The sequence below is a fragment of the Medicago truncatula genome, chromosome 3, assembly GCF_003473485.1.
Source record: "Medicago truncatula cultivar Jemalong A17 chromosome 3, MtrunA17r5.0-ANR, whole genome shotgun sequence".
In the NCBI taxonomy this organism is placed as follows: domain Eukaryota; kingdom Viridiplantae; phylum Streptophyta; class Magnoliopsida; order Fabales; family Fabaceae; genus Medicago; species Medicago truncatula.
Genome location: NC_053044.1, coordinates 31,485,682 through 31,509,341, shown reverse-complemented (window position 1 = coordinate 31,509,341; position 23,660 = coordinate 31,485,682). Strand labels below are relative to the sequence as shown.

Here is a 23,660-nt window from a genome sequence, read left to right as displayed (position 1 = left end):
CCCTTGTACAAGAATGGCTCGAACCTAATCACTTACAACACAACTTTATTCTTAGCCCTTTCAAAAGTTCTGAGATGAAAAATCTGAACAGTCTATCTGACCTTTAGAGGCTACACTAAACATTAACATATTACCATGTTACGTTTAGAACTTTCTTCTTGCGATAAAATTCTGAAAAATACCACTAATACGTCTACATTGTGGTTGTAATATAATTAGGGGGACTTTAAAAACCTTTATATTGCAGCTGCAACTGCAGGTGCCGTCTGTAACTTATAACAACCATGCTATTGAATCTACAAAACTAAATTCGTTCATCATCTGTGCATATTGAAACTGTATCCCAGTTTTTTTTTTTGTTGAAAGGATCCCAACTTTTCTCTTAGTCACATTTTGTTTGTCGCATATACTAGTTTGGATAATCTTCTGAATATGAAATTCTATTTGATATTTTCCAATATTTATCCAAATCTTAGGATGCATTTGATGCATATTGATTGATGAGTGATGTATAGCATAGCAAAATGCTTTCAACGTGTTTTCTTATTCGAAATAAGGAAGATATCAATAATACAATGATACAACAATCAATAAGATTTGTTTAATTCATTTGAAATGAAAAACAGAAAAACAACCCAAGCAATAAATAATATTCAAGGATAAAGAGAAGTAGGGAACATCTTGAACGAATGCATGGAAAAAAATAGTTTAGTAGCCAATAGGATCACATAAAGCAGCCCGAGTTTGTAAAATTTGTGCCTCCTGTTGAGTGATGTTCTGCAAAACAGCTTCAGAGGAAGCCAATTTGAAACGCACCGTTTCAGATTTTTTATATATTTCTTTATTATTATTATTAATATTTTTTTTTTATTTAAAAAAAAAGGATAGGAAGTATAGAAGATATATATAAAATAGATGAACCACCTAACCCCACCATATTTTCACAAGAACTTTCCAGTTCTCTCTTCCACCTTCTACTTCCATTTGCCATCCTTCACCCATGACCGATCCTTCTTCTTCTTCTCTCTTTCAATCACCAAATTCCTTCCAAAATTCAAACACTCATGAGAAGAATTTCATATCTAAGAAAACTTTTCCCTAATTCTACAAATATACTTGGGTAAAATTTTGGGATTTGGTTAGGTGCTCTAGAGAAAGAAGAGAGTCACCCATTCTTTGAAACATTTAGATTCTTTGAAGTTTTGAGAAACATAGAGTCATACTACCCAACAAGTACTATGGTGAAAACAATTAGTGGGTATATTACAATATTATGGGACCAAGGAAATTGCAATCCTGTGCCACGGTTTTGCTCCTCAAGAATCCAAAACCATGTTGCTGCAATGGAAAGAAAAAAAATAATAATAATAATGAAGAAGAAGCTTGAATCTGTTTTGTTGTGCTTCGGCTTTTCTTGAAATGGGTATGTGGGCAGCTGCTTTCAATGTTTCTCCTAGGATGGTTGGAGAACAAGTTTAGTTGATTCGTCGTATCGGTGAGTTGATGACGATCATTATCACTTATTTTAATTATCGCTATTATTGATATTTTGGTGATTTTATAATTTAAAGTATTTCTCAAAACGGGAAGCACACCCTTTGAACATTTTTCTTATCGTTGAAATTGATGTAAGGTCATGAATATTATTATGGTCTCTGTTTTGAACTTGTTTATGATTTATTGAGCAAATGTTTTGCAATCGAGATTTGGTTACATCTACTATGATATGAGTTTTGAGCTATGGAGAAATACGGTTTTGGTTTGAAAATTATTTTGGTACTATTATACACTCCAGTTGGATTTGGATTTGAATTTGGATTTACTTATGATGATAAGTAGTAGATTTTTCGATTGAGTTTTGATGAACCTATATTGACATAAGTTTCATTATGTTCTGAAATATGGTTTTAGACATGTGTTTTAAGAATGGTGTTTTAAAAATTACGGTTATAATGACGACGACCTAGGAGCACCTAGTATCTGATTTCAATTAGGTAGAGTTACCCCATTAGATGGAGCCGCCCCTATGGAAAGGCCGCCATTAGGAGGAGAGGGCTATCAATGAGAGGTAAACTCTCTAATTGAAATTGTTTTACACTTTGTTTTGAGTCGAGAGAAAAGAGCTATCCGTTAGATGGAGCCGCCCCATGGAAAGGCCACCATTAGGAGGAGAGGGCTATCAACGAGATGGAGCTAGTGCTCGATTCACCCATTTGATTATTTTCATTAAAGTTGGATTTCTATACTTTATTTAAAGTTGATTATTTTGGTATTATGAAATCGAATATAGTTTTATATTTTCTTTGAAGTGATTATTTTGATTCCATTTCATTAAGTCCGATTTTTATATTCTATTTGGATTTGATTATCTCGATTCCTTTTCATTATAATCGATTTCTATATTTTCTTTAAAGTTGTGGATTTGATTTCACTTCTTGACGACATTGAAATTCTGATAGTCTTATTTGGTTTGATAGATTTACAAAGTTTTATGAATTTTCATGGTACTGATTGTGAGTTTATTATATTTTTATACGGTTACTAGCCTTGTAAATTAAAAATTAGATTTGAGAAAAATAAATATTCGTGCCCTTGTGTGTTTCCCTTCTAGTTGGTGGTGGTTGTTGTCTCCTCACTAAGTCTTTGTGACTTACCCCTTCTTACATTTTTTTCAGATTCAAAGTCAAGTGCGTAGAAAGCTTGTAGCAGAGTTAAAGATATATCAATGTCATTCTTTTGGTAGGTCTCCTATATGTATGAAATGAATGGTCGATGTATCTGCAGCTATTGGTAGTCTAGAAATGAATTGTTTTGAATTGGACAGGATTTATATCTTGGATAGTATCCAAAATACAAAGGATACTCTGTCGAAATTTCATTGGATATCATTTTAAGTGAAAGTAAATTTGAAATTTATCTAAATTATAGTTTGTCAACTGTTGTTATTAGGCTTGCCGGACTAGGATGTTCTAGTTCGTGCGCCGGTCACAAATGTGAATTTTTGGGTCGTGACACAATTGATGCTTAAGATCCTCCACATGTTGAGTCAAAATGTGTTTTGAGTCCAACAATTTTTGCAATGCATCTTGAGAGACTTGTAAACCAGGCAACAAAACGCGTTTTTCAATATCATCCAACCATTCCTTATCAAAACCAAATTTGCGCACATCTTGTAATAACTCAACAAATTCAGAGTGGCTTGAACCTAACACATCCAACACACTATGAGTTTGGAGGAATTTCAATAGCTCAGCTAGGCAATTGTAGGCATAACCCTTGTATCTGTTACTCAATGAAGTGTCCTTCAAACGAACAGAAGGATGTTTAACAAAGAAATCAGTCAACAAAGACACGTTCTCATAATCCAAATGCTTCTTGGAGAGTAGTTGCTCAAGCTCCCTCTTGACAAGCAAAGAAGAACTGAAATCTTCTACTTTTTGAGAAGGAACCCCTGAAATAGGAAAGAAAAACTAAGCCTATTTGAGCACAACAAAGTTAATTAAAAATAAAATGCAAGCAATAAATACCTTTAGAAGGCACCGGAGGAAATTGAGATGCAACAGAAGTCGTGATCGAAGGAGAGGGCTTAGATTTGAAAACTATGATATCATCAACCTTAGGAAATTGTTCCTCAATATTTGAGCATACTTTCTTGAAAGCATCATCATTCCGAGAAACTAAACAAATTGTGAGAGAGGATAAAGTTCAAAATCAAAAGGGCGATGAATATCGAAGTAACATAAGAATATAAAAATAGATTCAAAGCATTTTCACCTTTATCATTGGTCTCTGTAGTAGCAATGAAAAATAACTCATGTCCATTTGGTCATCAAGATCTTCCTACACAGATTTAAATCACTAAATGATATATCATATCTTATAATGGATCAACCTCACTATATTTAACAATTAACACCATATATTATAGTTTGCAAGAGTCTGATTCCACTACAGATAAAATTAAAAATAGAAAACAAGAATTTCAGTGTCAAGCATCTACAAATATTGAGCAACAATTCCTGTTAACTTTGGATATAAGATTCAGAAGCAATCTTGTTTAAATGTTTATATAAAAATTAGTTTAAATCTTGTTTCAAAGGAAACCAATCGAATGGCAGTTATTAATGAAATAATGGGCCTGATGATGAACTTACTAATTCTTCATCGATTTGAGAAGGGTCCCCTGAAAGTATAAAAAAGAATCATTAGTCCTCTCTGAGTACACCAAATAAAGTTTTTAAAAATAAAATGAAGGAAAAAAATCTATACCTCCGGATAGCATTGGAGGAGATTGAAATGCTTGAGGGGAAGGGATGATAGGAGAGAGCTTAGATTCTGGAACTCTAAATTCAACATCCTTAGAAAATTGTTCCTCAACAATTGAGGTTACTTTTATAACAGCATCATCAATAGTGTTACTAGTTTCCTGCAAGTTATTAACATGAACTTCTTGAGTGGTAAGAGGCCTTGTTATGGAAATTGGAGGAAAAGATATGGCCATTTCGCCGTCACCATATTCCTACAAAAATTCAAGTTCAAACACACAAATGATATCATCACGAAGTCTTAATATTTTTTCTGGATTTGCCTCAATACATATTACTCCATCCGTTATTGATCTTTGGTCCTTTAGCTTTTTATTTTTCTCCCAAAACATTGGTTCTTTTAGGAAACCAATATAAAATGAATGATGTTTTTTCTTCTTCTTTTGTACAGTTACAAAAAACCAAAAGCATGCATTGAATGAAGTATTAAAATGGACTAAACCTGTCAAACTTTGTACTTTTTTAATATCTGTAGCCAAATCGAAAAGGACGAAAGATTCGGAAGGAGAAAATAGTGAACAGAATGGACAAATCATCACCCATAAATCCAACTTTTTCAAAATTCAAAAGCTGTAGATTTCGATTTTTTCTTCTCGATATATCGAAATTAGTTTAAGGCTTGATTCTTACAAATCCAATTCCATGGCCATTGAATCATAATAAAAAGACCAAGTTAATATGAAGGCATTGTTAAATAAAATAAACTCACCTGTAAGGATGTCGTTCTTCTCTTGGCATTAGATGTTGTAGTTCCTTCTTGAACACTTATTTCGCTAACCTGCTTAAAATTAAAAGGGTTAATTAAGTTTTTGGTCCTTATAAATATCTGCAGTTTTGTTTTTAGTCCTTATAAAAATAAATCATACTTTTTAGTCCCTACAAAATTTTTTGTTAGTGTTTTTAGTCCCTGTTAAATTAAAATTTGTTTAATTATGCTTAAACTTCTAAATTTTTGAAAGATTTTTTACATACATGTTCATAACATCGTAAGACACTCTTTTGTAATTTTTTTTTAGTTTTTTAACATGTAATGAATTAAATATGAGTTTTTCTTAAAGCCAAATTTTCAAGATTATATTAATGAAAATTTGGACCTAATAATAAAATTTTAAGTTACTTTTTTGCGGAGGAACTTTGTATAATATTCTAAGTAAGTATGTGAAAAATATGTTACAAATTTAAAAGTTTAAGCACAATTAAGCAAATTTTAATTTTACAAGGACTAAAAGTATGTGTTGGTCCCTATTAAATTGAAATTTGTTTAATTATACTTAAGCTTTTATATTTTTAAATGATTTTTAACAGACATGTTAAGAACATTATAATAATCTCTTTTATTAAAAATTAGAATTTTTTAACATGTAATGAATTAAATATAATTTTTTTAAAACGCCAAAAATTCAAGATAAAACTAACGAAAATTTGGACCTAAAAATAAAATTTTGAGCTAATTTATTGTGGCGGAACCTTTTATAATGTTTTAAACAAGTATGTAAAAAATCATTAAAAAATTTAAAATTTTAAGTATAATTAAACAAATTTTAATTTAACAGAGACTAAAAACACTAACGGAAAGTTTTGTAGGGACTAAAAAGTGTGATTTATTTATATAGGGATCAAAAACAAAACTGCAGATATTTATAAGGACCAAAAACTTAATTAACCCAAATTAAAAAGATGTTTAAGATTGTAGTATAATTCAATTCCTGCATTGACAAAGTGTTAAAAAAAATACAAGCAAATCAGGGGAAATGCCTTTTGTATAGGTGACTCATTCTTTGTTATTGAAATGGCTGATAACGTTTCTGCTACATTTTTTTCAGATGTAGTAGAACCCTCCAACTAATTGCATATCATAAAAATGTAAGTTAATTCCCGTGAGCTCACTTGGTAAGGGATATTGCATAATTTATGCAGGGGTCAGAGTTCGAACCCCAGACACCCCACTTATTTATCCTTAAGGTGAATTCTCTAGCCGCTAGGCTTAAAAATGTAAGTTAGAATGTTGCACTTGAAATAAAATATATTTCTTTAAGTATTTCATTTTTATCTTTATATGCACGATGCAGTGGTACAATAATACATGATTTACCTGAGAAGGTTTGACGGCAGTATCAATTTCTCCAAATTGATGAAGTTGCTTCATCAATAGTTCATGGATCTGTAATAAGAACAAAAGCTTTAACGATCTTCCGCTATTAATTACATCCATTAAATAACTAATGGAATTTTCCATGGCCTGCAAATTACTTCTGAGTTTGTTGGTATTTTTAAATATGGAACATTTTCAATAAGTTCATTCTCTATCTATGGTGTATGTTTCCTTTTTTTTCATGGTGGTTGGATTGATATGTGGTAAGCACAGGATTTCTGGACTTCAATCGCAATCTCAAAATATTTACCTGTGGATCCGGACTCCTATGCTTCCATTTCAATTGTCGATACAGAATTCTCCAATACTGAACCAATTCCCAACCTACATCAAAATATTATAGAGATTAACATGATTATATAGTAACTCAAGCCTAATAAAATATAAACTTCCACTCAAGCATATTGTTTATCTATCTGCCTAATAGAATCGTTCTCTATCTTTGTTATTATATAGGTCACTACATCTTAGAAATACTTATGCATGCATACCTCTTACCGCTACTTTAGAAGATTCAATTGTTTATATATCCTTTAAACAAATGGTATGTAATAATTTACAGCCAACATTAATAGTTTTTAAGAATATTGGATAGAGTGTGTACCATAGCCATAGGCATAGCCAAACTTGCCAATAAATAAATCAGAAATATCATATTCGAAGTCTAGTGTTGATGCTGAAGTCAGAGATAGTTTTTGACAATTCAGTATGAAACGATGTTTTACAGCTTGAAATTGAATTCCCTGGTCATGACTGAGGCTTGGTAGATTTTCAAATACTACAAGTTTTAGATTTGGAATCTCCACTTTGTGATCATCACTTTCACTTACAAATATTTCCTCTAGCTCATCTGCTTCTCTTATCACTAGAGCCACTAAATGGGGAAGCTCTCTAAATATGGAGATTGGAAACACATATTTCAACTTGTTACACTTTACTACAAAAATTGTATTTAACTTTGGGAAGCATGTCTTTGCTGTATTCTCCAAATCATCTTCAAAAATATGCTTCAACTCGTTGCATTCTTCAATTCTCAAAGTAAGCAACTGTGGTAGATACCTTATTATAGAAGTGGAGAATACAATTTTCAATTTTTCACATTGCTTGATTTGTAATTCTGTAAGGTTTTGAAGGGAAAACGAACTGTTGGGACCCACAAAAAGGCATGTCATCATAGGCAGAACATCCAAATCAATGACTTTCAAAGCTAAGTTCATTTGATGTTCATTTAATTCATTCAGACAAATTACTTTGGAGTTATTCTTTACCACGAGTCTCTTCAGAGCGAGAAAATGATCCACAATCCCACTCAATTCCTGCAATAAATGAATGTGAAATGAGAATAACAATGTCCTGTAAGTACAATAGAGATAATAAAAAGCTGTGAAGTTATTTGAGATATATACTAGAGTGTTGATTCAAACTCACAATTTCTCCAGACTTAGACACGCCATGTCCAATTTATAATGACCCGTTGATATGCTCAACCGATATCACGAGAAACATAATTGTAATGAAGCTTAGGAATTAGCAAAAAGAAAATCTTCTATTCTTAACTTGAGCGCACTTTATATTTGTAATGAATCTAGAAAAACTAATTGAACTTTTTGTTTATGTTGATGATATTATAGCTACATAAAATAACTTATCTGAGAGACTACGACTCAAAAATAAGTTATCATTAGAGTTTGAAATGAAGGACCATGAAAGAAGTACTCCATTTCTTAAAATTGAGGTAACTCACTCAAAGAAAGGAATTTGTATCTCGTGAAAAATATGTGTTTGACCTTTTGGTGGAAAAAGAAAAACTTTGAAGCAAACCTAAGACCGTTATTTTTTAGGTGGTGGCCGGGAATCAAACCCCAGACTTTACGTATTTTATGCATTGTTCCAACCATTTGAGCTAAGCTCACGATGACCTACAAGTGTTATTTAGTTAAACTAATATTGTTATATTATAACGTAAAAATATTACATTATAAAAAACTTCCCATATATTAAAATTATTTCACTTTTTATTTGGATTAAATTATTATTCATTATAATGCAACCAAAAGAAAGTAGTACATTATTTAATTAAATTAATATTGTTATTTGTCCTTGTGAGTTTAGTTCAGTTGATAGGGACAACGCATAATTTATCCAAGGTCCAGGGTTCGAATCTCAAACACCACCAAAAAAACAATATTTCTATTGTTATTTAATTTTCGACACTCCAACCCTTTTGTTTTTCAATCTGCTATCCTTCCTCCGTTCTTTAAAAAAAAACTCCTATTCTCTTCCATTAAATGTTCCTCCATTGTGTTGGGTATTTGTATTGGCTGCATTATTGTTAAAACAAATATCCTTGTTTGTGTCTTTGGATTGTGTGTGCTATCTATTTCTTCATAGGTATGTGTTCATGCTGCTTGAGGAAATGAATGTCATCTGTATCCCTCTATAATTCTTTGTACTTGACCTTAATTTATTTTAGCCAAAAATTTGTCAAAGGGGGAGATTGTAGGGTATTTGTATTGGTTGCATTATTGCTAAAACAAATATCTTTATTTGTGTTGTTGGAACCAATGTTCCAACATGTGTTTAGGCATCTCTGTAAGATGTTGGATACGATGTTCCAACATCCTGGCACGGTTTTGTGTGCATGCGTTTATGCCTATACGCGCGCCTAATATTACTTAAGGAAACAATATTTCCTTATCCTATTGACCAAACAACGCGCGTATCTTTACAGAATCAGTTGTGGAATATTCCTAAAGTTGTGATTATATATATTTTAGGAAATATTTGAAGTTGTTTTGGACGCTCCTAAAGATGTTCCGACATTTTAGGACTTTCCATATTTGTTTCTGATTCTTGTTTTGCAGATCTGTTGGACGATCTGTTTTGTTCTGAAGCATAACAAGATTATTTGATCCGAGTTGCTTCAGTATATATGAGTGACTTCAAGACCTAATGAAACAATTCAAGACGTCATTCAAAAAAGTTTAGCTGTTAGGGTTTTGAGTCTACATGTGTTCTATTCTTGTATCATGTTGATGCAAGTTTATTACCTTTTATTGTGAGCCTTTCTTGTGTCGTTTGTGATACATGTTAAGGACTGTGTGTTGAGTTGTATACTCATGTGTACTACTCAAAAGCTCTGAAGTACGGTTGTAGTTGTTTGTTTGAAGGTAACTTCATCTTTGTGTTTGTTGTTTTTAGTCTGATAGATCACAGGGGTTGTGACTAACTATAGGATAGTGAGATGAGATCTCAGATCTAGGAGTTCCTAGGTTGAAATCAATACAGGTATGTCCTAGGCCTTTAGTGTAAACGAGGAGTTTGCTGAGAGCTATAGAATAAGGACTACACTATTGGATTTCCTTCCTGGCTTGGTAGCCCCCAGAGTAGGTGTGTTTGTCACCAAACTGGGTCAACAAACTCACCGTGTTCTTTACTTTCTTGTCATTTACTTTCTTGTTTTTATTTCTGTTTAATTCGTGATGTTGGAACATTGAACGGAACATTATAAACGTTGAAATATCTTACAGAACATTTTTAGAACAAGTACTCTCAAATTTCACATTGAATCAATCCCCACATTCACATTTTCGTGTAAGTTGTAGACAAGGACGAAGGGCTCCATAACAATGGCTATCATTGGCTACCCAAAATAAAAAATTTCGTATAATTTTCTTGAATAATTAACACCAAACAAATTTGTTTGGTTCAAAGAGAGATGATAATAAAAAAATATGGATAATCTATTTAGTTTAATGTCTATTATAGATAAATTTAATTTCTTAAATCTTCATAGAACTCAACTTTTATAGATAACTATTGGTAGCTTTTATTTTCTTCCTTATCGTTTTATTAATGTATAGTAAGTTTAAAATTTACTATATAAACACATTAGCGATTGTATTATTCAATTCCTAAAATATAATACTTAGTTTTCATACCTAAAAATCATTAATAATATATAGAAGACTTCTTTCATTCTTCCTCACACCATCTTGCGTCCAAATTTTTAGGGTCATATTGAAGTTTAAAGAAGTAATTTGTCAAGAGAAGTAGGTATTAATCTGAGAAAATAAAGTTTGTCAAAAAGGATCGTGAATCAACAACATATTTCTTTTTTAGAAATGCAAAAGAGCTCAACAACAAATGCAAATCAAAAAAAGAAGGCTAACTAGTGGGAACATGTCGCTTTAAAATTAAAACACATGTTACGTCATCACTTCAATTTGACAAACTACTAGCCACTGAAGAGTAAATGTGAAGTGTGTGGGGGACTCACAACACACAATCTACTGATAATAGCTAACTGTCATGATCATGGTCTTTCACTTAAGTGTTTTCACGAAGCTCAACCCACTATTTTTTCTAAAATCTAATATGGATCATGGACCCTACTTTTTTTTTTTTTTTAGTAAATTATAATAAAATAGTTTTTTGTTCTTCATATCGATTATTCAAATAACATTGCTCTTTTATTAATATAAATGTCATTGTTTATTAAATATGGTAACCCACCTTTGAACAAAATTTAAGATGTTCATATTTAGACACCCTAAAAAATGCACCTGTTTAAAAAAATTAAACATGTTTTTAGTTCACATAAAATGATTGTTTCGTTTTTTGTCCCCATCATAAAAAAACCGCATTTTTCAATTCTTACAAAATTATCCTACAAACAGTTTATGATGAAACCAAACATGTTTAATCATTTGAATTTTTTTAATGTTTTTTACAGGCATGATTTAAACATTATTCAATGTTGCTCCACAATTTTTGTTTAGCATAAAATGAATGAAATATAAACTTTTTAAACATCAAAAATATAAAAAGTAACAAAAACAGAGAAACTTATAAAAAAAAATCATTTTTTTTAGGGGATCATTTAAAAATATATAATGACTTAAAATCATCAAGTTTAGATTCACAAATAACAAAGATATACAAAATAGGGATACCTTGATGATTTTACCGTCCCCGCAGTTATTGAGTTCAAGTTCTTTCAAAGGTGGAAATGTTGTGTGATATTGTTTGGGACACATGCCGACTAAACTTGGCAGATTGCGAAGAACGAAGGTCTCCAATACTGGAAGATGAAGATGAATCTGAGTGTGGTTTTGATGATCATCAGTGAAGTGTCCAATTATGTATTCCAATTTCTCACAATCTTCAACTGTGACATTTCTTAAATTTGGGAAGACAGTGCCCGAGTTAATGGCACCAGTGTTGTCATGATCATCAATGTCTATTATTATGTGCTTCAATTCATCACACTTGCTAATTCTCAAGGTCTCCAACAACATTCTAGAAGCAATAGATAGGATGAATACTGATTTCATCTTCGAAATATTCTTCAGTGTAATCTCTTTAATATTGCACAAGATATGTGATATGTTAAGGGGATATGACTTTGATTTCTGCGTTCATGTCATCCAAATAAAAATATAAGTTAAATAATCTCTTAGTTTCTACCCAAATAAAAAATGTAAATTAATAGTAATCTTCAAGCATAGGATGTCTAATAAAATGAATTTAAAAATAGAAATTATTAGGTGAACTCTCACCAAACATGTCATCCTTACACCCATTCAATCAAAATAATAATAAAATAAAAAAATAGAAATTTCCTTGCTTTCACCATTGTTGGAGAGAGAAATTAAACCAAAAGGAAATCATGGGAAGAGTGGGAGAAGATAGAAGGAAATATCTGCTTTTTTTATTTTATTATTATTTTGATGAGGTGTTGTGTTTTAATTGGATGGGTGTAAGGATGACATGTTGGGTGAGAGTTCACCTAATAATTTCTCTTTAAAAATACTTTTTTTTTTTTAAATAATAAATTGTATCAATAGCTATGTTGCATAGGTACGGGTACGGGTACTCCGTACGATACATGTATCAGTACGAGAATACGTCTATTTTTTTAAAAGACGGATACGACAATAAAATCATGAGTTATGTTATATAATAGTAGGTTTTTTCTAAATTACCTTTGAAGAATGGTGGGTAATTTACCCACCAACCAATGAAAATGAGCAATTTGTTGGTGGGGTCAAGATAGTTCATGGATACCACTTAAAAATGTGCTTATGTGGCTAATGTGTATTAATTTGGGTAAATTACCCACCATTCTTCCATGGGTACCCTAGTTGTCACCATAATAGTATCGTATTAAAAAGACCGGTACGGGTACTTTACCTTTTTAGAAGTACCCATGCTTCAGAGATCAACAATATTGTATTAAAAAAGTACAAAAATAACATAACAGAAGAAATAGAAGGTAAGAGGGTTACCATTAAGTTGTCTTGCGGTTGATCCTCATAAACCAATGGGATTTTAGTACTTGTGGTACTCCTCAATTTGTGCCCATCTTTTTTACCACAACAATATATATCAGTCCATGAAAACATATTGCATTTAATTGACTCTGATTGTGCTTGTGGCTTGGAAGTATCTCCAGAAATGGAAGATGACCTCTTAATGGACAAAGACATTGTAGGATTACATTCTTGGAAAATGTCAATGAAATTTGGTAAACCATCAAGCCTCATTTCTTTTAAAGAACCAAATTTGACATCTTTGCCAAATATGTATTTCAGCTTATCACAACTTTCAATTTTGATGGATTCTAGTGCTGGAAGATCATGAGCAGATTGAAACGGAAGTATTATTTCAATTCTTGGACACTTCTTAATACTAAGAACATTCAATTTCTGAAACATTGAACCTTGACTTGTGCTGTTATTATCATCAACTATTTCACCTCTCGATTCCTGCTCTTTTCTTTCATCTATTATGTATTCAAGACATCCACAGTCATCTATTTCCAATCTCTCCAACGACACTAGGCTAACAGCAGTTGACAGTTGAAATAGGGAGATCAACATCGGGCATCCTTCCAACGATACACTCTTTAGATTGAATAGGTTTAGGTTGCACTTAAATAAGCTTTTCAAATGTTTACAATCCTTGATGGACAGCTCCTCTAAACTGTTCAGAGAGTCAAAGGAAAGAGGACCATTGCACAATTCTTCCAAATTTTCTAGGTTCCAAAGATGAAGTTCAACCAACTTGGAGAAGACCGTTGATACTTGAGATTTAGTGTCAACAAGGTAATTTTGAAAAGGATATCAAATTAAGCTTGACTAGATTATTCATACCATGATCCAAAGGAACAATATCAGGTATGATATTTCTCCACCACCTTTCAATTCCTCTAAGTCTAAGAACCTCTGCTTCTTGCAAACAGTACTCGAATGTTGTTTTGGATAGGAAAGGCGCATCTTTATCTACCAAAGATACAAACTTCGATGATGATTCATTCTCATATCTGACAGATTGATTGATATAAAACCTTTGCAATTTAGGGAAAGTTATTTCTCCGCAAAAAGCTTTGAAACTGTGTATGAAATACAACTCTTCAAGTGATGAGCATCCTTCAATCACTTCAAAAGGATTTTTCCATGCAATTTTACAATAATCCAAATTCAATAATTTCAGTTTCTCTAGTTTAGTGATTTCATGAGGCAATTCATCAATGCGACAATAATCCAAATCAAGCGTCTCAAGACTTTGAAGGTTTCCCAAAATAGAGATGTCACCCAAATTGACACCTGTAAAGAGAAGCGATCGAATATTCTTCAACGACTGAATTGAATGAGGTAATGATAGAGCTAGTTGAGTATAACGATCATCCATTAAATGAAAAACTCGAAGGCCCGTAATATTTTTAAAAAATGAGTTAGGGACTTCAATTTTCACATTGTGGCAATCTTCATACGTATGCATAGCTACAATTAGAATCTCAAGCTTGGAACCATCAAACTTAAATGAAAACACATCCTTAATCTTGCCTTCACATAACAAATACTTAATATTTGACTCCCTTTCAACCATTGCCTTTTGATCTTTATCATACAACTTCACTGTTTGAATCTCTTTGTTCGCTATCCATTGGGCTGCATCATGAACCAAGTCATGCATTTTCACTCTGTTTTGATCGGCCTCCAACAACAAACAAGAATCTAGGAGTTTATTTTTGGATATAACAACTTGAGTTCGAGCATATTCGTAGCTGACATAATCTTCCCCAAAAAGGCCTCCTCCGATGCCAGGTCTGGTTAAGCTTTCGGTAGGAATTTTTTCATCTTCTCGAAATACAGAACACAAAAGCAATAGTCTCTTGGCCTTCTCATTCTTCATATTATCATAGCTCACTTGCAAGCATTTATAAATTTTAACAAGTTCATCATCAACACCGTGCATGGGTTTCTGCAAAGATTTTAAGGCCCCATCCCACTCTTCCGGATGTTGTATGCCCTTCAAACTACTGGCGATAACAGCAATTGCAATTGGTAACCCTTTGCATTCATTTGCAATTTTACAGCCCTTGTCGAGCAAAATTTTAGGTGACATTTCTTTTAGACCAGCATACCTTTGGAACATGGTCCATGCTTCTTCATCATATAAGACCTTCAGTTGGATTGTCTTATTGCATCCTAATCTGTTGCAGACAGAGAGTTTGCGTGTGGTTATAAGAATTCTAGAGTCTTTGTGATTGTCAGGAATCCCTATTTTATCAAAATTGATAACATCCCACACATCATCCAATATCAGAAGAATTTTCTCTTCCTTGGTTTGATCAATCTTACCTTCATCGGTTAATCTACTCCATAGTTTTTTGGGTCTGTCTGATTCATTACAGTCGTCAAATTTCAATTCCAAGGGTACAGCAATATCATCTTGAATCTTTCTGATATCAGGAGACAATGACAATGTTGTATCGATGACGTAAGTAAATTGTTTGGAGTGCTTAAGTTCCTTACCCACTTCTTTGGCCAATGTAGTTTTTCCTGTGCCCCCCATCCCTTGCAACCTGGTTATATAATTGTTGTCATCTTTCAGAGCATCTAAAAGCTCTTTGTATTTGAATTCCCTACTTTCAAAAGAAATATAGTGTTTGGATGAATAACGTTCAACATCTGGAAGATGACCAGGGAGTCCAATTACAAGATCCTTTCTAGTTTCAATTAATTTTTTAATTTTCTCCTTCTTATTTGCCAGATCCTTTCCCCTTCTTTATCGCCATATGCAATCGGGACAAAATCCAAAAAGACATTATTGTTTTGCTTTTGTGTCTTCTTGAATGAGCTCATCAGCTTCTTTTTCCCATGAACGAACATTATCTTGAACACTGTCTCCTCTTCTGATTGCCTGATCAACAAGTTCCTTGACAGTTGTCCTATCTCTGTCAAACCCAACTCTTTCTTCTTCAAAATCATTAGCAATGCACGTGAAGCAACACATATAACTTGACTCTGCAATTGCCCTATTTATCAATTTCTCCACATAAGGTTTCGCCAAATCAGTCAGAAAACTCGCCATCTAAAAAATTTCAATAGATCAAAGTTAGGAGTAATATTCACTACAATTCATGTTCCGCAGCTAACAAAAGATGGAGAGGCAATGGGGTAAACTTTTAATTAAAATATCCAATAGTAGAAAAGGGATTGACACATATATACTTGTTGCGAAAGGTTGGAAAGACTCATTCTAGCTATATGCATGTCAGTGTCATTGATTCTAGGTTAAGAGGCAATTGTTATGATAGCGATTCTTATTTACCTTATTCACAGCACTTTCAGCAGATATTCAAGTCATATGAACAATCTTCCTGATCTTTCTCCAGTCTGCATTTCAAGTTCTGCAACAAACAAAAGCAGCAGACAAAATTTATGGTCCAAATAAAAAATAACGGACAGTACTTAATTATTAGTATAAAGTAAAGTTTCCATAATTTATATTCATTTAGGAAACTCGCCATCTAAATAAATTTCAATAGTATTATGTATTTGGAAAATAACATGGTCGATGTCGAATCTCATTCTTTGAGCATATCATGCATGTTCTTTTTCTGTAATAAGATTTTCCTCATTCTAACTCTGTTAATTAGAAAAATTGAACTTGACGACCCACTATTCAAACAAGCATTCCATCCAATATTTATGTTCAAGATCCTTTTAGGAAATTTCTAAATACCAAATTTATCTTCGAAAATGATACGCTAGTTAATCATATGGAAAATTGGAGCACAGACCGAAAATGGAAATCATATACAAATAGAAAATCTGAGAAAGTAACAAAAGAAAAACAAGCATGAGATTGTTTTCTACCTCAATGTTTTACTGTTGTCAGCACATACTTTCTAACAATTGAATCAGGAGTAATATTCACTGCAATTCATGTTCTGCAGAAAACAAAAGCTGCAGTGGCAATAACATTTATAGATTCAATCTATGCATTAGCCACCCTTTAAACTGTTAATGTATGTATCATTATTTATGGTGGATATCGAACTCTGTTATTTAATCAATTGTAAGTACACTAATACTTCACAAAACTTTAGAAACTTTTGTAAAATATTGAAGTTTTTGTAACTTAAGTCAGGTATCAATCCACTGTGATATCCCTTTTTTTAATGATTGAAATTAGAGCACCACATGGTTAAATTGACTACTTATAACATTTTTGAGGATTTTGATTTGGAAGAAGGCTTCAAGTTTGAAAAGCAATATTAATATGGCTGGAGCAAAAAAAAATCATACAAAAACATAAAACTCAAGTAGATTTATCCAATTTTCAAACTTTGGTACCATTAAACAATGAATTAAATATCCACTGATTATGATTAAAATAAAATCATATGATTGTTATTTACCTTATTGATAGCACTTTCAGTGGATAATCAAGTTTCATGAACAATCTTCCTGATCTTTCCCCAGTTTGCAGTAGCTAGCATCACAAGAATAAAGTAGTGCTGACTACATTTCAAGTTCTCATTAGTTTAAAGTAATTTGTTATACAAATTAACAAATTACAAAATGCTGCAATTGAAAAATGAAATATTGAGCTTTACGGTGTGTTGCGAGTTGAATTTTTGAGTGAAAGACTTTTGAAGTTTAAGTCTATATTTTGATATCGTATGGTACTTTTTATTTTTTTATTTTTAATATATGTAAGAATGTTTTTCTATGCTTATACTTCGGTCTTATTTATAAGAAACTATTGATTATTTAGATTCATTGAATAATTAATGTATATGGTTTAAAATATATACCAAATACGTCAATTATTTTATAAATCTCAAAACTCAATTTTCTTAAAAAGGCTAAAAGAACAACATTATACACGAGTATATATAATATCATATTGTCCTTTTTTTAAATATTAAATATGATATCAAAATATAGATTTAACCCTCCTAAACTCTCCCATGTAAAAGTCTCCAAAAACCAACTTACAAACACATCCTTAGGGTCTGTTTGAGAGGAAGATTAAAAACATTCTTACATGTTGATCCAATTAAAGCACAAGATGTATTTTGATAGATATTTTAGAAACTTACATTGTCGTCTATTGTTGCCAATTGCTAAATGGAAAGAGTTAGACCAATTAATATTGTGTTGTGCCTTATAACATCACCCTTCATTTATGGTATTAGAAAGATAGTTTATAAAATTATAATTAAGAGTATAATAGAAAAAGTATATTAATGTTACATTGATATTGTAAAATTATTTATAATTTTTGACTTTTTTCTTCTTCTCTAAGCAACTTATAATTTTTTTTCAATGCTCTTCCGTGTGAATGGACTAGGTCGGCCTACAAATACCTACGACCTAGCTTACAACAAATCAAATTAGATTTTTCTTAAATAGAGAATGTATAAGGTTTTTTAAAAGCTTATTTAACCCAAAAGATCATGTCACATGCCATTAGAAAAGCCCTTTAGACCTTTTAGGCGATCTACTAATTATTTAACTTTTAAAAGACCTGGCCGATCTACCTATATTATACTACCAGTATTTAATTATTAGTATAAAGTAAAGTTTCCATTATTTATAATCAACCTTATTGATATAAGGAAAATGTTAACAAGTGTTAAGAAGACTAAAAAAAATATTGTCTTGAAAATATGCATCAATCCATTGAAATTTGAAAATGTAACTTTTTTCTACGTAAAATTTATCAATTATTATTATTTTTTTTACCCTTAGCAAGACCCTTGATAAAGCTTCAATAATGATTGGTATCACATTGACATTTGTAATAACCCATTCATTTCCAAGTATAAAGAAAACCAACCAACCAACTGTCAGGATTTGTTTTGAAGATTGTTACTAAGTTGTGGTGGGGCAAGTAAAATATTTGGTTAGTTGCACATATCTTTATACAATTAACAAATTACAAAATGATGCAATAATTAGAAAAACTAAAATATTTAGCATTTGTTCAAAAGAAAATGAACGGACAGCACTTATATTAGTATAAAGTAAAGTTTCCATTATCTAGAACCTTTACAGCTAATATAAAGTAAAGTTTCCATTATTTATATCATCTTGTTGATATAAAGCTTCAATAATTGGTCTCACTTTCTCATTTGTAATAATCCTTCATTTTCCAAAGTCTAAAGATAACCAACCAACGGCCATGATTTGGTTTGAAAAACATTGTTACTAAATTGTGGTGGGGCAAGAAGATATTTCGTTAGTGGCACATAGCTTTATACAATTAACAAATGATGCAATAATTGAAAAATGAAATATTCTGCTTTACGGTGTGTTAGCGAGCTGAATTTTGGAGTAAAAATACTTTGATATACTTTAAAAAGGTTAAAAGAGCAACACGATACATTAGCTTAAAATATCGTATTGTCCTTTTAATTTTTTTTAAATATATATTAAATATAATATCAAAATATAGATTTAGCCCTCATAAAACTCTCTCATCCAAAAGTGTCCAAAAACCAACTTGCAAACACATATAGGATTATATATATTTGATAAATTTTTGGTCATGGTTGATGCTTCTGCTGCAGAAATATTGGCTTGGTTTCCATAATGAATGAGTTTTTGTATGATGGTAATTCACAATGTAGATTGAGGTTTATCTTGATATTAGTTTGTTCTTTATATTCTTCAACAAGACTTGAAATTTGACATAGATTTCCAAATACTCATTAATGTTGGCAAATTTCTCCATTTTATAACATCAAAGATAATTGAGTTAATTTTTTTTATCCCTATAAAAATTTCAAATTTTAAGATTTAGTCCCTCTAAATTTTTTTATCAATTTTTGGTCTCAAAAATATTTTCCGCCACCACTTATGATTCTTGTTTTTAAATCAACTCATGTGCATACTTCAAATTTTTTAAGGAATTTTTATAGACATGTTATAACAACTTCTCCCACAAAAAAGTAGAATTTTTTAACAAAATATAATTAAATCTGCATTTTTAAACACCAAAATTTAAATATTCATATTCAATTTATCACTTGTTAAATTTTTTTAAACTTTTGCAAAATTTTGAACAATACATATGAGTTTACTTAAATGCAGGACCAAAAGTCATGATGGAAATGTCTTCAGGACCAAAAATTGATGAAATTTTTTAGAGGCTTCAAATTTAATAGAAATCAAAAGCTTATTTAATAACATGATTTTCACTCCATAGAGCCTTTGTCAAATAGGATTTATGTTTTGAGGCATGTTTTATTGATCATTCCTTTGCTTATTCACCTTTGATCAATTCATCCAACATCATACATCATTTCTTGAATAAACTACCTCTGTGCATTCAATTATTTCAGTTTAGTCACAAAAACACAATTCCACTCAAAAAACTATTATTGTCATTCGATCCAAAAATAATATTTTTAAACCAAGAGAAATTTTGCTGCTTCCTAATAGGATCTTAAGGAAAATCTTGAGCCTTCATGAATCGATCATGTTCTTAAAACTCCTCATTAGAGATAAGATAGTTCTGCAGAGTTTGATGCATATTTCAACAACAATTTGATTACTTAGCACTTCTATTTATACCTATTCTGTGGGCTTCTCCCTGGTTAAAATGTTTTCTCCAGTTTGTTTTTCAAACAGGTTCACAGTAAAAGGCAGAAATTGATTAATAACATATTAACGCCTCGCTTTACTAGTCTTGCAAAAACTTTATAGTTTAAGGAATGAAACATGAGTTTTATTTGGTATATTTCTACGAAGGATGTTGTCTTTTTTATTTATTTAATTGAATCTCCATTGTTTTATAAACAAAATGAGTAAAATTTGCGCAAGAGACGATAATAATTTTCAACTCGTGAAATATCTCGAGTATTATTTGTACTACATAGCAACTCTCTTTCTCTAAAATAGTTTGGTTTTCCTCACTACTTTCTTGGATTTGAATTTGTTTCTACAAATGAAGGTTTATTATTGTCTTAGCATGGCTATATCAGTGAACTTTTAAAGAAATTCTACATGTCAGGAACCAAATCAACCGCTACACCTCTCTCCACAATACCAGCTATCAAGTTGAATGATGGATCAAACATTGGAGCCAATGTCAATTTTGTTTCTAATTGGCAAATGTTAATCCTAAGAATTTGTTGCACATATTTAATTCAATTACATTGAATTTATGCACATATTTGTTGCACATATGTAATTTAATTCAAGGGTTAATATGTCTTTACCCCCTGTAATTTGGGCGAGTTCCGGTTTTCCCCCTGTAAAAAAAAAGTTTAGATTCCAACCCTATAATATAAAGATTCTCCACAAAACACCCCTGTAATATGAAGATTCTCCACAAAACACCCCTGACCCATTCAGACGCTGATGTGGCACGCCACTGTGTAATTATTTTAATTTTAATTTTTTTTTTTTTTAAATCTGACATGTGTGTAATGGTTTAATAAATTATTTTTAAAAAGATAAAAAAAAAACTGAAAATTAATTTTCAAAAATTTAAAATCAAGAAAAAAAACAATTTTTTTAAAAAACGAAAAAAAAAAACTGAATTTTTTTTCAAAAAATAAAAATATTAATTTTTTTACCAAAACATTCAAAAATTAGCTTATATTATTTTTTTCGAATATTTTTAAAATTTTAATTTAATTCGGATTTTTTTTTTTTAAATTTTTCAAAAGTTTCAAAATATAGTAAGTGTATGAATTTTTTTTATATAATATTTTTGGAAATATATATAAAGAAAACAACCCGTTTTAGCTTTTGGATTGGCTGTTTCTTTTCAAAAATGCCCACAATTTTCAATACAAATAACACATGTAACAAATAGATAAGAATAAATTTAAATATTAAAAAAATTTCCAGATTTATTTTATCCTCAATTTATAAATATTAAAAAATATTCTCAAATCTGTAACACATCGTAATAAAAATCTAAATTTTCCTAAATTTTTAAATAAATTTGTATCCAGATTTGTTTTTTTGTTGAGAATATTTAAAAAACTTATTTTTCGAAAAAAAATCTGTTTTAAACTTCAAAAAATTTATATTCCAAATTTTCAAAAATAATTTTGAATTTTTTTTTTTGAAATATATATTTCAACATTTTCGAAAATAATTTTAAAAAATTTTCAAATATATATTTTTTGTAAATTATAAATTTTGGAATTTTCGAAAAATATATATTTCAGAAAATATTTTTCGTAATAAAAAAAAATCCTGATTTTTTTTAATTTTTATATATTTTTTTAAATAAATAAAAAAAATTAATTATACAGTTAGCACGCCACATAATCAGATATGCACAGTCAGCTCGCCACGTCAGCAATTATGCACAGTCACATCGGTCAGGGGCTAAAATCAAAGAATCTTATTTTACAGGGTTGGAATCTAAACTTTTTTTTTACAGGGAGGAAAACCGAAACTCGCCCAAATTACAGGGGTAAAGACATATTAACCCTTAATTCAATTACATGTCTTCTACTATTTATATTGGTTAATTTCATTTGTTTCAGTTAGACCTTATGTTATATTTTTTTAATTAATCAAACACATTATGAACTCTATTTTTCTAACATTTAACACAACAATGATATCTTTAACAAACTCGTGTGAGAGCACTAGCATTTGCTTAGTTTAAGATGTAAACCAAAGTTATGGTGGCTTGTTGTAAGTTAGTCCATGAATAATGTAATCTTAATATGGCGTTTCCTTTGTTTAATACAACAATCAATAACAAATTTAAAGTACATAAACATATTAGTTCATTTCAAATGAGAAAAGCAGAAACTACCAATTGATGACAAATGATAGTCTAATAGCCAAGAGGGGCAGTTATAGCAGCCTTAGTTTCTAAAACTTGTTCATTCAATTGATGCATAAGATCTTCCAGATGTTGATTAAAAATGTTAATTTTTAAACGCATCTCTTCAACTTCCTTGGTTACACGCTGCTGGGAATCCAATAGCTTTTGCAATGCATTTTGAGAGAATTTTAAATCAGGAAACAAAGCACGCTTTTCGACACCATCAAACCAATCTTTATCGAAACTACATCTGCGCACATCTTGTAACAACTCAACAAATTCAGTGTGGCTTGAACCTAACACATCCAACACACTATGCGTTTGGAGGAATTTCAATAGATCGACTAGGCAGTTGTAAGCATAACTCTTGTATCTTTTACTCAATTAAGTGTCCTTTAAACGACCAGAAGGATGCTTAACAAAGAAATCAGTCAACAAAGACAAATTATCAATAGCCAAATGCTTCTTAGAGACTAGATTCTCAAGTTCCGCTTTGACAACCAAAGAATAACTTAAAGCTTTTTCTATTTGAGAAGGGTCCCCTGAATATGCATATTTGAGCACAAAAAAATTAACTAAAAATTAAACGAAGAAAGAAATTAACTAAAAAATGAAAGAAGTTAACTAAAAATGAATATGCATATTTGAGCACAAGAAAATTAACTAAAAATTAAACGAAGAAAGAAATTACCTTCAGAAGGCATTGAAGGAAAATGAGATGCAATAGAAGAGGGTCTTGATTTGGAAACTAACATGTCATCATCCTTAGAAAACTGATCCTCAATATTTGAACTTACTTTCATGACATTATCATCATTTGGATAAACTGAACAGAAGGTGGAAAAGAAGCGAGTTAAACTTCAAAATGAAAAGGGTGATGAGGTAACTTTAGAAAATAACACTGATCCAAAGAGTCTTTACCTTGACCATCATTAGTGTTACTAGTTTCGCGCCAGTTTTTGAGATCAACATCTTCAGTGGTAACAGGCTTTGTTATGGTAATTGAAGGAGAAGCTATGGCTCTTTGGCCATCACCCTCTTCCTACAAAATTCAAATAAAAAAAAATTATATAATCAAG

At 31.0% G+C, this 23,660-nt stretch overlaps 1 long non-coding RNA gene and 1 pseudogene across 1 annotated transcript; one reads left to right on the top strand and one right to left on the bottom strand.

Moving 5' to 3' along the window:
* The first annotated feature begins 922 nt into the window (after positions 1 to 922).
* LOC112420416 (uncharacterized) lies at positions 923 to 2,922 on the top strand. Its single transcript, XR_003010462.2, has 2 exons — positions 923 to 1,495; positions 2,676 to 2,922. It is a non-coding gene; the product is annotated as an uncharacterized lncRNA (long non-coding RNA).
* Positions 2,889 to 17,432, bottom strand: LOC11446533 (uncharacterized; annotated as a pseudogene).
* Between the last annotated feature and the right edge of the window lie 6,228 nt (positions 17,433 to 23,660).